Source organism: Carcharodon carcharias, chromosome 7, assembly GCF_017639515.1.
Source record: "Carcharodon carcharias isolate sCarCar2 chromosome 7, sCarCar2.pri, whole genome shotgun sequence".
Lineage (NCBI taxonomy): Eukaryota > Metazoa > Chordata > Chondrichthyes > Lamniformes > Lamnidae > Carcharodon > Carcharodon carcharias.
In genome coordinates this window covers 175,666,695-175,681,622 of record NC_054473.1, presented here as the reverse complement: position 1 = coordinate 175,681,622, position 14,928 = coordinate 175,666,695, and the positions used below count along the sequence as shown (strand labels likewise).

The 14,928-nt window shown below is 44.0% G+C and overlaps 1 long non-coding RNA gene across 1 annotated transcript in view; it reads left to right on the top strand.

The window, feature by feature from the left end:
• Positions 1–12,650: 12,650 nt before the first annotated feature.
• Positions 12,651–14,928, top strand: part of LOC121280517 — a 35,212-nt gene continuing 32,934 nt past the window's right edge. Inside the window, exon 1 of the long non-coding RNA XR_005943629.1 lies at positions 12,651–12,697. This is a non-coding gene — a long non-coding RNA (uncharacterized LOC121280517). The remainder of the gene's footprint in view (positions 12,698–14,928) is intronic.

Sequence of the window (14,928 nt, the reverse complement as noted above, 5' to 3'; positions counted from 1 at the left end):
ATTAAAATTATTAACATGTTCCCCCTCATGTGACGATGTCACACGAGATGGTACATGTTAATAATAAAGACATCAAATTTATTAAAGTTTTAAAAAACTGACATGAAACTTCTTCCTGACAGTGGATGAAGTTGCATTAATAATCTGGAGCCCGTTGGGGCTCCTGGCCTGCCCGCCAGCCTTAAGCTTGGCCGGGCAGGGTGTTTAATAACGTTAATTAGCCTGTCAATGGCCTTAATTGGCCATTGACAGGTCGGCGGGTGGACAGTTGATTTCGCTGTCCGCCCGCCTTCGTGAATATTTAAAGGGACCGGGATGATGTCGGGGGCTCCTCCCGACGTCATCCTGCGTCATTTTCCCCTCGGCGAGCAGGCCCCGCCCCCAGATCGCCGAGGGGAAAACCCTGGCCGAAAGCTTTAATAAAATTTTTTAAAACCTACAAGAAACCTCATCCTGCCGGTGGATGAGGTTTGATGCTTTTTCTAATTCCCGCCGGGGCTCCTGGCCTGCCCGCCAACCTTAAGGTTGGACCGGCAGGTCCATTAATTAGCTAAATGACTCAGGCAATGGCCTCAATTGGCCATTGACAGGTTGGCGGGCGCACAACTGATTTTGCTGCACACCCCCCCCTGCCTACCGGAAAATTTAAATGGGGGTGTGGTGACGTCAGGAGTTCCGCATCGGCGAGTGGGCCCCACCCTGCCACCCCCCCCCCCCGCTCTCCAATGGTAAAGTCCTGCCCTGTGGTACTATTTTGATGAAGAGCACCCATTCTCCCTGGTATCCAGGCCAATATTTATCTCTTAATCAACAATATTAATCCAGATTATCTGATTAGATCTGATCAGATTATCTGATCATTAACACATTGCTGATTGTGGGAGTTTGCTATGTGCAAATTGGCTGCTGTGGATCTTACATTACAGCCATGACTATATTTCAAAAGCATTTCTTCGGCTGTGGAGTGCTTTGGGATATCCGGTGATTCTGAAAGGTGTTAACATTGCCGTGAATAAAATCGAGAAATCTGCAAGAGCAGCGTACTAGTGTTAGATGTGTTCATCTTTGTTCAAAATAAAATTCTTAATGTTTCCATCAAAATTATGGGCAAGGTGGTGTCATAACAAGTGCCAATTAAAATTTAATTCTGTATGGTACACTGCCACTTCCTGACAGTTCACTTTGTGCTATAATTTGATAAAATGAAATGTAAACTGGATAAAAATTCTCAGATTGTTATTACTAATTCTAGTGAGTACTTTAGCATGGAGAATCCTGGGTGTCAATCTCTCAGTATGCCCACTCTGACCCCTCACACCCATAACGGAACAACTTTAACAAGATTCTCATCGTCATATCTACCATGTTTGTTTTAATTACTTCCTTCACGCCTTGAACTGCTACTGCTGAAAATACATGTTGCACGTTCATTGTTACAGACATGTTGGAGAGTTAAGCTGAAGCCCCTAGTTCCTCTTCCCTTCTGTGTATAATCAACGTAGCTTATTTTTGAAAAGGCTAACGGGTGAGTTCCCAAACGCGCGTTAGTATATGATCAATTTTCAAGTCACCAACAGCAGACTTTCATGGATTTAAACAAGGCGGATTGTTTATTCACACACACCCTGGAAAGTCTAATCCTTCATCAATCATACACCACACATCCAAGAAAGATACAATTAAAGAATTAGAATAGGTAGCAGTTCGTGTATCTTCGAGAGTCCAGTGAAGGAGGGAGCTTTTCCTACTCTGGAATTGTGGTTCAGGTAAATTCAGATGGCTGGGGTCAGGTCCGGATTAATTTAGGGTTCCTTCAAAGGGAAGACTGTTCAGCAGGTCATGTCGACAGGCATTAGTGGCTGTTGTAACCAGTAGTCCAGTTTCTTTTACAGGTCGACATGCAGCTTTTCAGAAACAGGCTGGAGGAGGCTTTTAAAAAAGACTTCTAAGCCTTACAATTCTTGAAAGGCAAAACAGTACAGCCTATCTCTTAGTATGTGGTATTGTTGATGTTGGTCTGCAGACTGCCCAGGTCTCTTCTGGGTTTTCGTATACCAGATTTTCAGTATCAGAGAACACTTCCAATCACATGATTAATGGCCTCTCATACACAATAGAAGGCAAACTGTAGTCTTTCAGAAGTAAAGAATTAGTTTCAGTAACATGGTCAAAGGCCAATGATAGTCAACAGAAGGTAAATGGTTGTCTTTCGCACTTCACCTGTGGATAACAGGATTGGATAGCCTTCCTTTCTTACATTGCAAATCTGGAGTCACAGCATCTAGGAGTCTATTGTCTCTGTGTTTTGGAGCAAGCTTCAACGACAGCAGGTATGAAATTCTACAGAGGTGTGCTTGTCTAGACATGTTCATTCAAGGGACCAGAACCCCATCAACACAATTCAATTTGGAAATTTCTAGAAGCTTGTTAGTCTGCTAAAATTGCAAAAGGTCACCTGACTTTCTTGGCAGCCATCTTAACAGTGCATCAGCCATATTAAATGGAATACAGATTTTTAAAGTTTGTAATATCTTCGTGCCTGTACTGGCATTACATCATCTTTGTTGTAAAACTTCTTTCTCAGAATACTGGCATGGCAATGCCGGCATTTATTGTCCATCCATAGCTTCCCTCAAAAAGGTGATGGTTGGGCTTTCTTCTTGAGCTGTTGCAGTCCATGTGGCTACTTAGCCCATCGAGCCTGTTCTCTTTGTAAATTTATGCTTCCATATTCATTGTTTACAATTCTGTCTATCTTTGAGTCATTACCAAATTTGGATATGTGGCTTCCCACACCACTAACAAATCCTGCCAATTAGAGTCCCTGCCCATTATCCCTACTCCCTGTCTCTTGCTGCTCAACCAGTTTTCTAACCTGGTCAATAAATTGCCTTCAATTCCACGAGCTTCAACTTTTGCTCATGGTCATTACAAGGGCCTTGATCAAGTGCCCCCGGAAGTTCGCATAAATAACATCCATAGACATTTCCCTGTTCATTACTTCAGTCAACTCTTCAAATATTCCACCAAATTCTTCAGGCACGATCTACTTGTTACAAATCCAGGCTGGCTCTGTCTGAGCAGTTGAAAATATTCACTGTGTTCAGTCACCTTGGGTGGAATTTACTCTGTGGCGCGCCGTGCCTGATGGTGGAACCGGAAGTGGGCACCACTTCCACTTTTGTGTTGGGAGCTGGTGCCTACATGATTCGTCGGAAAATTTAAAGGCCAGTGGCAGGATCATGAACAACGTGCAATTGCATGGAAAGGGAAGTTTTCAATTGGAGGATCCCACCATTAGGTTCTAGCTCAGGAGGTCTGGACAGGCTATAAAAGAGCTGCCTGAGAAAGCAGGCAGGCTCTGCATCAAGGCCCCAACTTTCTTGTCCACTTCCATTTTGTCAGAAGTCTGAGCCATTTTATTGGTGCACCCCTTCATCCCTCTCAGCTCCTCCCCGCCCCCCCCCACAACCTCACACACACTATTGTGTGCACTACCACCATGCTAAATGGGTTAGATTTTGAACAGATCTAGCCACTCAAGACTGGGCATCTATGAGGTGCTGTGGACCTTTATCAGCAGCAGAATTGTACTTGAACACAATCTGTAACTTCATGGCCCAGCATATCCCCCATTCTACCATTACCATCAAGCCTGGGGATCAATCCTGGATCAATGAAGAGTGCAGGAGGGAATGCCAGGAACAGCACCAGGCATACCTAAAAATGAGGTGTCAACCTGGTGAAGATATAACACAGGACTACTTGTGTGCCAAACAGCATACGCAGCAAGTGATAGTCAAAGCTAAGCAATCCCACAACCAACGGATGAGATCTAAGCTCTGCAGTCCAGCCACGTTCAGTCGTGAATGGTGGTGGACAATTAAGCAACTGACTGGAGGAGGAGGCTCCACAAATATCCCCATCCTCAATGATGGAGCAGCCCAGCACATCAGTGCAAAAGATAAGGCTGAAGCATTCACAACAATCTTTAGCCAGAAGTTCTGAATGGATAATCCATCTCGGCCTCCTCTGGAAGTCCCCAACATCACAGATGCTAGTCTTCAGCCAATTCAATTCACTCCGCGTGATATCAAGAAACGGCTGAAGGCACTGGATACTGCAAAGGCTATGGGCCCTGACAATATTCCAGCAATATTACTGGAGACTTGTGCTCCAGAACTTGCCGTGCCCCTAGCCAAGCTGTCCTAGTATAGCTACAACACTGGCATCTACCTGGCTATGTGGAAAATTGCCTAAGTATGTCCTATACACAAAAAGCAGGACAAATCCAACTTGGCCAATTACCGCCCCATCAGTCCACTCTCCATCATCAGTAAAGTAATGGACGGGGTCATCAACAGTGCTATCAAGCGGCACTTGCTTAGCAGTAACCTGCTCACTGGTGCCCAGTTTGGGTTCCGCCAGGGCCACTCAGCTCCTGACCTCATTACAGCCTTGGTTTAAACATGGAGAAAAGAGCTGAACTCCCGAGGTGAGCTGAGAGTGACTGCCCTTGACATCAAGGCAACATTTGACCGAGTGTAGCATCAAGGAGCCCTAGCAAAATTGGAGTGAATGGAAATCAGGGAGAAAACTCTCCACTGGTTGGAGCCATACCTAGGACAAAGGAAGATAGTTGTGAATATTGGAGGTCAGTCACCTCAGCTCCAGGATATCACTGCAGGAGTTCTTCAGGGTACTGTCCTAGGTCCAACCATCTTCAGCTGCTTCATCAATGACCTTCCTTCCATCATAAGGTCAGAAGTGGGGGATGTTCGCTGATGATTGCACAATGTTCAGCACGATTCATGACTCCTCATGTACTGAAACAGTCCATGTCCAAAGGCAGCAAGACCTGGACAATATCCAGGCTTGGGCAAGAAACATTTGTGCCACACAAGTGCCAGGCAATGACCATCTCCAACAAGAGAGGATACAACTATTGCCCCTTGTTGTTCAATGGCATTACCATCACTGAATACCCCACTATCAACATCCTGTGGGTAACCATTGGCCAGAAATTGAACTGGGCTAGCCATATAAAAACTGTGGCTATAAGAGCCAGGTCAGAGGCTAGGGATCGTGCGACGAGTAACTCACTTCCTGACTCCCAAAGCCTGTCCACCTTTTACAAGGCACAAGTCAGGAATGTGATGGAATACTCATCATTTGCCTGGATGAGTGCAGTTCCCACAACACTGAAGAAGCTGGACACCATCCAGGACAAAGCAGTCTGCTTGATTGGCACCACATCTACAAACATTCACTCCCTCCACTGCCGATGCACAGTAGCAGCAGTGTGTACCATCTACAAGATGCACTGCAGGAATTCACCAAGGCTCCTTAGACAGCACCTTCCAAACCCATGACCACTACCATCTAGAAGGATAAGGGCAGCAGATAGTTGGGAACACCACCACCTGGAGGTTCTCCTCCAAGTCACTCACCACCCTGACTTGGAAACATATTGCCGTTCCTTCACTGTTGCTGGGTCAAAATCCTGGAACACCCTCCCTAACAGCACTGTGGGTGTACCTACACCACATGAACTGCAGCGGTTCAAGAAGGCAGCTCACCACCACCTTCTCAAGGGCAACTAGGAATAGGGAATAAATGCTGGCCCAGCCAGTGAAGCCCACATCCCGTGAACGAGTAAAAAAAAATTAATCTTTATTGTCCCACCACCCCTCCCAATCATGTCTATGCCCCTTACTTTGAAGATGTCAGAGCAAAGACGTACAATGACTCAGCGATGCCTTCCTGCGGATTTTCCTCTGGGTTGTCAAGGAATGGCAGGAGGTCCCCTTTCTGAGTGATGGTAACAGGAGACCCTCCCTCCTCAGCAAGGCATCCTGGACTGAGGTCACAGAGGAGTTTAGCAACCATGTGATCCACCAAAGGATGTATTGCTGGAAAAGGGTCAGTGACCTCCTTCGAGCCGCCTGGGTAATATTCAAGGGGGCATGGGATTGTCTCTCATGTTGGCATCGGGCGTATTTGTGCGAGTGTGCAGCTCGGCTAGGTTGAATGTGTGATCAGTCTGATGGCTGCATGGCAATTGAGGCCAAAGTGTGTAGGCTTAAGTGACTGATTGAATACAGACTAACAACGTCAGTCTGTTTTGTGTGATGGGGATATATGCAGGCAAGGGGGTCAGTTGGCATTTGTCAAGTCAATAAAACTCCATTTCCTCTTGCAGAACAAGTGGACCCATAACATGAAGGAAAGGGCGAAGATGGGTAATGGGGTGCCCAATCTCAAGGTCCTCACCCCTGCTGAGGAAGATGCCCTCCAGACAGTGGGAGAACAGGGCAGTCGATCATAGCTGACAGCAAGGCATCAGAGTGAGAATGGATCCAACCTGGTGTTGCTATATGAATCCCCAGGACCACGCAAGGAATTGTGCTGTGCTGAATGACTCTGTTTCGTGCTTAAAAACTGTAGTGCTTTCTCATTGTAAGTCTTTATTGAACTGATTTAAAATGTCTGCTTACAAAGAAAACATAGAAAATAGAAGGAGTAGGTCATTCTGCCTTTCGAGCCTGCTCCACAATTCAATATGATCATGGCTGATCGTCTATCTCAATGCCATACTCCCACTCCCTCCCCATACCCCTTAATGGCTTAAAAGTCTAGAAATCTATCTATTTCCTTCTTAAATATATTCAGTAACTTAGCCTCCACAGCTGTCTGTGATAGAGAATTCCACAGGTTCACCACCCTCTGAGTGAAGACTTTTCTCATCTCAGTCCTAAATGGCCTCCCCAGTATCCTAAGATTGTGACCCCTTGTTCTAGACCTCCCAGCCAAAGGAAACATCATTCCTGCATCCATTCTGTCCAGCCCCATCAGAATTTTATACGTTTCAATGAGATCCCCTCTCATTCTTCTAAACTCCAGTGAATACAGGTCTAATTGGCTCAATCTCTCCTCATACAACAATCCTGCCATCCCAGGAATCAGCCTGGTGAACCTGCGCTGCACTCCCTCTATGGCAAGTATATCCTTTCTTAGGTTAAGAGACCAAAACTGTACAGACTGCTCCAGGTGTGGTCTCACCAAGACCCTGTATAGCTCCAGTACTCAAGTCCTCTTGCAATGAAGGCAAACATACCATTTGCCTTCTTAACTGCTTGCTGCACCTGCATGCTTGCTTTCAGTGATTGATGTACAAGGACACCCAGGTCCTTTTGTACATCAACATTTCCCAATCTACCACCACTTAAATAATAATCAGCCATTCTGTTTTTCCTACCAAAGTGGATAATTTCACACTTATCCACGTTATGCTCCGTCTGTCATGTGTTTTCCCACTCAACTTGTCTAAATCGCCTTAACATTCTCATCACCACTCATGTTCCCACCTAGTTTTGTGTCATTATCAAACTTGGAAATATTACGTTTGGTTCCCTCAATGCAAGTGCTCACCAGCATCTGCGGTGACGTTGGCACCTGCCCTCTTCCCGCTCCCACCAGCAGTGTTGAGCCATTCTCAGTGTGCCTTACCCACTGGCCAGCCGGTAATTGACCAGCCAGCGTGAAATCATTGTCAGAGCCGATCGCAGTCAGGGGCCCGCTTCCCATCTGCTTCCGGGCCCACCGATTGCGCGTGCCCGATGAACGAAAAAAATTCAGGCCATAGAATCTCACAGCATGGCAAGAGGCCATTCAGTCCATCACACCTATGCCAGCTCTTTCAAATAGCTGTCCAATTCAATCCCACAACCCAGCTTTCCCCCCCCCATAATCCTGCAAATGAGTCCCATTCATGTCCATGTGTACACACACACACATCCAACACATGCACATGCACACCCACTCCACACACACAACACACACACACAAACACTAAGAGACACACATACATACACACACACACACTTACCCATTAATTTATTGACTGGTTTCCTACTTCTTTCATACTGGTGAGGTTCAGAGGCCAATGAATACTTGCAATTCTTATTTTCCTTATTACGATGGATGGTTCTGCCTTAGATGTAACCTTGGTTTTGATCCCTTCATTCTGAATTAAATAATTTTCATCACTTCTGAAGGGAAAAGAAAAGCTCCAATGAAGTACCTAACTCATTAATTAGGGTATACTTTTATTTTACCAGCCAAGGACAACTATAATTACACTTGCAGAACATTAGATAACAGAAAGTCTTCACAAAGCTAACTAAAGCTCCACTTTGTTCATTGTAACCTTTCACCATTCTTACAGGGCTTCTACCTTCCTTAGCCATATTGTTCAATCGCATCTGCACTATGAGATCTGAAGCTACTTGCCTGTCTGACAATGACTGGAATAAATTACAGTAGACATTGCAGAGAACAAGGAATTTCTCCACAGCACACAGGATCATATGACACATTCCAGGTTTCTGATGAAAGATTACAGACCTGAGACATTAACTCTGTTCTTTTCTTTCCACATATTCTGTTTATAATTCAGATTTCCAGCATCCGCAGTCCTTTGCTTTTATAAACTGTTAGGTTTATCTTGTCCTCTAAGGGGGGCAGTCAGTAACATGGTCCAAATGCACTTGTGTTACAAATGAACACCGCAATGATTCTGTGGGGATTATTTTGGTGAAAGGGCGAAAACAGGTGCTAAATTGTTGATGCGCCAATAAGTTGCGAGTTTGTAAGTCTGGTTGTAACATGCAATTTTGACCCTAATTGCTGATTCCAATAATGTGAATTTGCCCAGAGGTGCTAAAACAGACGCACTTGCAGGTTTGGTACTTAACAACAACAACTTACTATTATATAGCACCTTTGACATAATACTATGTCCCAAGTCATTTCATCGAACCATTAAATCATAAAACATAGCACCGAACCACTTAAGGAGTTATTAGGTCAGATTATTATTATTTAGCGAATGAAAATCCCCAAAGCCAAATGCCAGTCTCCTATCTGCTGAGTTTAAGGCGATTAGACCACCACTTAGTCTGTAGAGGAGACATTCCTCAATTATGTGCATTATTCGTGTCTTTTCACAAATCCAAAGGGGTATGTACTGAGGCCCCAGTAGTGGGGGTTGACTACACAGGGCTCTAGCCTGTCCTGACGCTGTTTAGCAAGGACAACTTTCGCCATGGTAGATCCAAGCCTGGCCTTTTACAGGTGGGGTTTGTCACAAGAAACTTATTGTTGATTCCCCATGTTTCCCATTCTTTGTTCCAAAGGATGTTTGCTGGTAGAACTTGCTCAGGAACAGTGCTCCATATGGGGCACTGAGATGGAAGGTGGGCATTGGTGGGTTGAACAGGTCATCGTGGAGTGGTAAGTGAGTTACAGTATGGATGATTTCAACCAGCTTGTAGGTTTTCATCAGTTGGTGGATGTGTGGGGGAGTGATGTTTGTGAGGACAGAAAACCATAGGCAGGGTGTTAAGCGGAGGGTTCCAGTTATATATTGCGCATTGTTGCATTCAATCGAGTGTCAACAATATGTGTGTGATTTGTCAGAAAATGCATGATACTCTGCTGTGGAGTATGATAGGGCAACTGCTGAGGTCCTGAGTGTTATGGCAGTAGCACCCCACATAGACCTAGCAAGTTTGCTTAGTAGATTGTTTCTGGTTTTGAACTTAGCTGCTGTTTTCTTCAGATGTTCCCTGAAGGGCAGAGACCTATCTAGAGTGACTCCCAAGTATGTTGGGTTGGGATCATACTTTAGTCTCCATGTGGATATGCAGTTCTCTTTTGGCATTGGCACTGTGGAGGCGGAATACACTTGACATGGTTTTAGAGGGATTCACCGTGAGATGCCATGTGCTGCAGTAATCCGTCAACTTTGTAACATCTTCATTGGTCAGATGACTGAATACTTGGTCAGAAATGTAGATTTTTAAGGAGTGTCTTAAAGGAGGAAAGCAAGCTAGAGAGAGGAGAGGTGTAGGGAGGGAATTCCAGAGCTTAGGGCTTAGGCAACTGAAGGCGCATTCACCTTTAATGCTAATCAGATACAATTTTCAAAGAGTAGCATATATGGGTTCCATGTACCACTGCTACCAAAAGGTTTGGAATGGGCTGACTCAGTCATAGCAGCATGTTTTAGGGTGGCTCAGGGACTGAGGGAAAGGGAGCACAGATTCTCAAACAGAGCCCTTGTGGAGGAGGGAAGTCCTGTGGGGAAGGAATCCACCTTGGCTCCCTGTCTCTTTCCCATGCAAGGGCTGATGCTGCTCTACCTGGCCTCATATGCTCCTCCCATTCCTCTGGCAAAGACAAAGGGGATGCTTAGCAAGATGCTGATGATCAAGCATTTCCTTTCTCCTGGTGACCCCTTCAAGTAGACTAACACAGCACATACTCTCTTAGGTGAGGTCTTCATAGAATTTCCAGAATAAATGCTGATAGAATGTTGGCAAAATCTTTACAAACTGTTCCAGAAAGTCTCTGATGTGTTTCAAAAGTCCTCTTCAACCCCCCCACCCTCCCCGGCAGCAAGTGAACAGTAAAATGTGATATAACTTTTAAGTAGCATTCAAAATCCTTAGCAATGACTTGTTTGCTCCTAATCATTTGGTGGATGTTAGGAGAGAGTGTTGGGTCAAGTCCCATCCACCAAAATGCCATGTAGCCTCATTAATGAGGGCTCACAGACAATTTAAGAGCCTTTCAGCCACTTACTGATCCTCCATGTGGCCGTTCTTTGCTAGATTTCAAATTTTCTAAGCTGATGCCTTGATCTAAACTTGAACTGAACCAGTGTTTCAACTTAAGACCCCACCCTGGCTACCCTAAATGCTTTAGCACCGAAAGTATCTGGGGAAAATTACTTCCTATGATTCTACAGCTTATGAAATCATTTGAACCCCAATGTGCTCCGATTGATAGCTCAATGAGTAAATACACCACACATTGTAGTACCGAATCAGAAAGACCCCTGTTTTGATTCTCAGTTTGCACCAGGGAAAATGACCTCAGTTGGGGCAGCAATAGAGGCAGCACCAATTGCTGCAGTGCCACAGGCTAGGCAGAGGGAGGCAGGGATAATGGGGGGGGGGGGGCTGGGGTAGGTGGGGACAAATAAGATCAGCCAACAAATTGATGGCAGTCCCTGATCACTATCCAGTGATTCCAGCTGCAAAGAGTGCACCTGTGAGCATTGGATAAAGACAGCTGTGTAGTCTGCCAATATTTGGTGTCCTATGAACATTAGGGGCTATTCAGTCCCTCAGGTTAGCTCCATTCAATTAGATCATGGCCGATCTGCACCTCAACTCCATTTTTTTTATTCGTTCATGCTATGCCAGCATTGTCTATCCCTAATTGCCCTTGTTCCAAGGGCATTTTAAGAGTCAGTTCCATTGCTGTGGGTCTGGAATCAAATGTAGGCCAGACCAGGTAAAAACATCAGATTTCCTTCCTAAAGAGCAGCAGTGAACCAAGTGAGTTTTTACGACAATGGTTTAGTGGTTTTATTGAATTCAAATTTCATGGTGCCATTTGAACCTGGGTCCCCTGTGTCTCTGGAATATTAGTTCAGTGACAGTACCACTATGCCACTGCTTTTGCTCCATATCTCTTGATCCATTCCCAGCCTATCCATGTTGATGGCTTCAATTGTAACAGCAGCCACAAATATTTGGAGGAGAGAGGGTTTCAGGATTCTACTATTAGATTGTGTGAAAAAGTGTCTTTCGATTTCACCTCTGGATGGCCTCTGATGAATATGTGCTTTTGATTGCCCCACCGTTGTTTCTGCGTATCCACCCTATCTTATCATTTTATACCGCTTGATTAGATCACTCCTCAATCTTGTAGCACAAGGAGGCACAAGCCATGTTTATGCCTGTACCTGTAGATGAAACTAGTTTGAGATAACTGAGGGCTACTGGTGCCCATGGAGTCAAACCACAGTCTCAGCTGGCACTTTCAGAGGAGGCAAAAAGGAAAGGTGAGGAAATGGAACAAAAACAAAAATACCTGGAAAAATTCAGCAAGTCTGACAGCATCTGCGGAGAATTAACGTTTCAAATCCGAATGACTCTTCATCAGAACCAAGGAAAAATGGAGTCTTGGGAGGAAGAGGAACAGATCCCTAGAATTAAATCATTGGCATTCACTAGTCTCTCTCCCTACAGCATCAAATTTGTTTTTGCATTGTGTCATCTCAACAGGAAAATCCAGCTTCGGACTGACTGCTTTCAACTGGCTAAAGAGCAGTTATTTACTGCTCTGGTGAGATCATTAAGCAACCTTTTGTTACCAGATGATGCCATGCTGCGTGTTACTGCAGGCAAAAAACACAAAGAGGCAGGTTAAATGGCAACACAGGAAGCCTTTATAATTAGCTATGTCACAAAACAGGTTTTTACTAGTCATTAAAACCAAAAGGGAATTTCTTTAATGGGTGTTAATACTTATCCTGCATTGAGGTGAAAAATAAACAGAAATGAGCTCCCAGTTTCCTAGAACAATTCCAACAACAATAAGCTGCAGGACACCATGTCCTGGGAGTGCAGGCCGCTGCAACTGATGGGTATTTTTTTGTGACAGCTTTAAGTTCACAGGGATGCCCTTTGAACCTGTGTGAAGGAAATAATTAAAAGCAATCATGGTGGGAGTGGTTTAGCGAAGCTGGATTTTGTCCAGTACACGATAGAGCCAGCGTCATTGTTCTTAAAGCAGTTCAATTTACATGAAGCGATTTTTGGCGCTTGAAAGATTTGATAAGGTGCTTAAAAAATTTATTTGTTCATTTTCTTTCTTTTGTTTTCCTTTTTCTCACAGAGAGAAATAGACCGGAGTTTTCTGCTTCTGTGCTTTCCCAGCTCATAATTTTCTGCCCATTAGAATGTATAAAACATAATGTTGTAAAATGTTGTATTCGCGAGGCTTATGATTTAATTCCTAAAGCATGCAGGAAAATATTTATGAAACTAAGAAAGAACCTGGCCAGTATTTAAAGGACCACCATTTGTTGCCCATCCCTATTGCCCTTGTTAGGGTAAGGGTGAGCCGCCATCTTGAACCGCTGCAGTCTATCTGGTGTAGGTACACCCAGTGCTGTTAGGAAAGGAGTTCCAGAGATTTTGATCTAGTGACCATGAAGGAACGCAATACAATTCCAGATCAGGATGGTGTGTGGCTTGGAGGGGAACTTGCAGTTGGTTGTGTTCCCATGTCCTTGTCCTTCTAGGTGGTAGAGGTCTAGGGTCTGAAAGGTGCTGTCAAAAGAATCTTGGTGAGTTGCTGTGGTGCATCTTGTAGATGATAAACACTGCTGCCACTATGTGTCGGTGGTGGAGGGAATGAATGTTTAAGATTTTACATGTCTTAACTTTTATCAATTACTCTTTCACCTACTGAGTGGTTCCAACATTTTCTGTCTTTACTTTAGATTTCCAGCACTGATAATATTTTACTCCTTGTGGCAGTTTATTGTGCCCAAATTGCGTGCTGTTTTGCCTGTATTACAACAGTGACTACACTTCATAAGGACTTAATTCATTGTAAAGCGTGCTGGTTGTCCTGAGGATGTAAAAGGTCTTTTATAAATGCAAGGCTTCTTTCTTTTTATGAGGTAAGCACTTAAAGCAAAAATACTTCATGCGACAAAAAATTAAGCATTATTGCTATTGTTAGATTATTTATCGGATTATTTTAAATTGAATAGCAGCAAAGAGCAATGTGTTACAAAATGAATACAAGGTTTTCACAAAACTCTGAGAGATAGAATTAGCCTGTTTGGCTGCAAAGGAACCCAGGCTGTATAAAACAAATGGGATTACAGGAGGTACAGCTGGCTGACCCTTTATTGGGGAACTTGGAGAGCACAAGAGAGAGAAAGAGCTCTGACCTTGTAGTGCCTTCCAAGTTTAAAGAAGATTCTCTATCCAAGGGACAAGTTCTTGTCCACTAACAAATGCCTCAAGGGAATGCCCAAATATTTCTACACCACATCTCATTTCCCTGCAATAGGGGAGGATGTAGGGGGTTGTGTGTTCCACATCCAAAGCATAAATTTTGAATTCAGACCCGTGTGCTTTCTATTTCAGGCATCCTGTCTGTCACCACAAAGCATTTGCAGCTGAGAGGGAGCTTTGGTTGGAGGAGGAGTAAAGCACCCTCACTGGACTTTTGTCCTAACCTCAGAAGAATACTTGGTCCTGCACCAGTGTGACTCTGCTGTTTTGCACCAGCCATTCTGTGGTCTTTGAATGGGATGAACATTCTCGTGCTGACTTGAAGATGGTTTTATGGGGTACGGTCCCTGTTTGCTGGGCGCAGATTCAGACTGACCAAACACAAATGCTTCCCACCCCAACCTCCACGACTCCCCCACCAAAGCTGACTTTCCATTCCTAAATCTCTCTGACTCTATCTCTTCTTTTAAAATGCTTCTTAAAAACTATCTATTTCACCAGGCTTTTGGTCTTTTGACCCAATACCTCATTATATAACACAGTGTCATATCTTGTTTTATAATGCTCCTGTGAAGCACCTTGGGACGTTTTATTCCCTTAAAACATTAAAGTCGCCAGATGAATATATATTATTTAAGTTGTTTCTGTTTAACCTAGCTAAAGTAGTGAATTAATCCCTGACAATAAGGTACATGAGTTGAAAATTATGCCTCGTGCTCAAAATAATGGAGTGAATAACTTTAAAAAAAAAACAAAATTGGTGCAAGTTTACTTTCCTTAGGGGTCTGGTTCCCTTTAAAAAAATCATGGGTAATTGGAAAGTGTTTTCATAATTTATAGTTATAACTCAGTTTTTCTAACAACCCTGTAATTTTCTAAAGGGAAATGCATATGTGGGTCTAGAGTGCAGTGCAGAATAATGTGCCATTACAAAAGAATTACTGTTCCAGGATTATAATTATTTTTGTGTTTCCTTTCTTTTTTGTTGCTATTTAATTTTCTCTCCTTCAGATGCATCGTAAACCATTCACCACTTTTG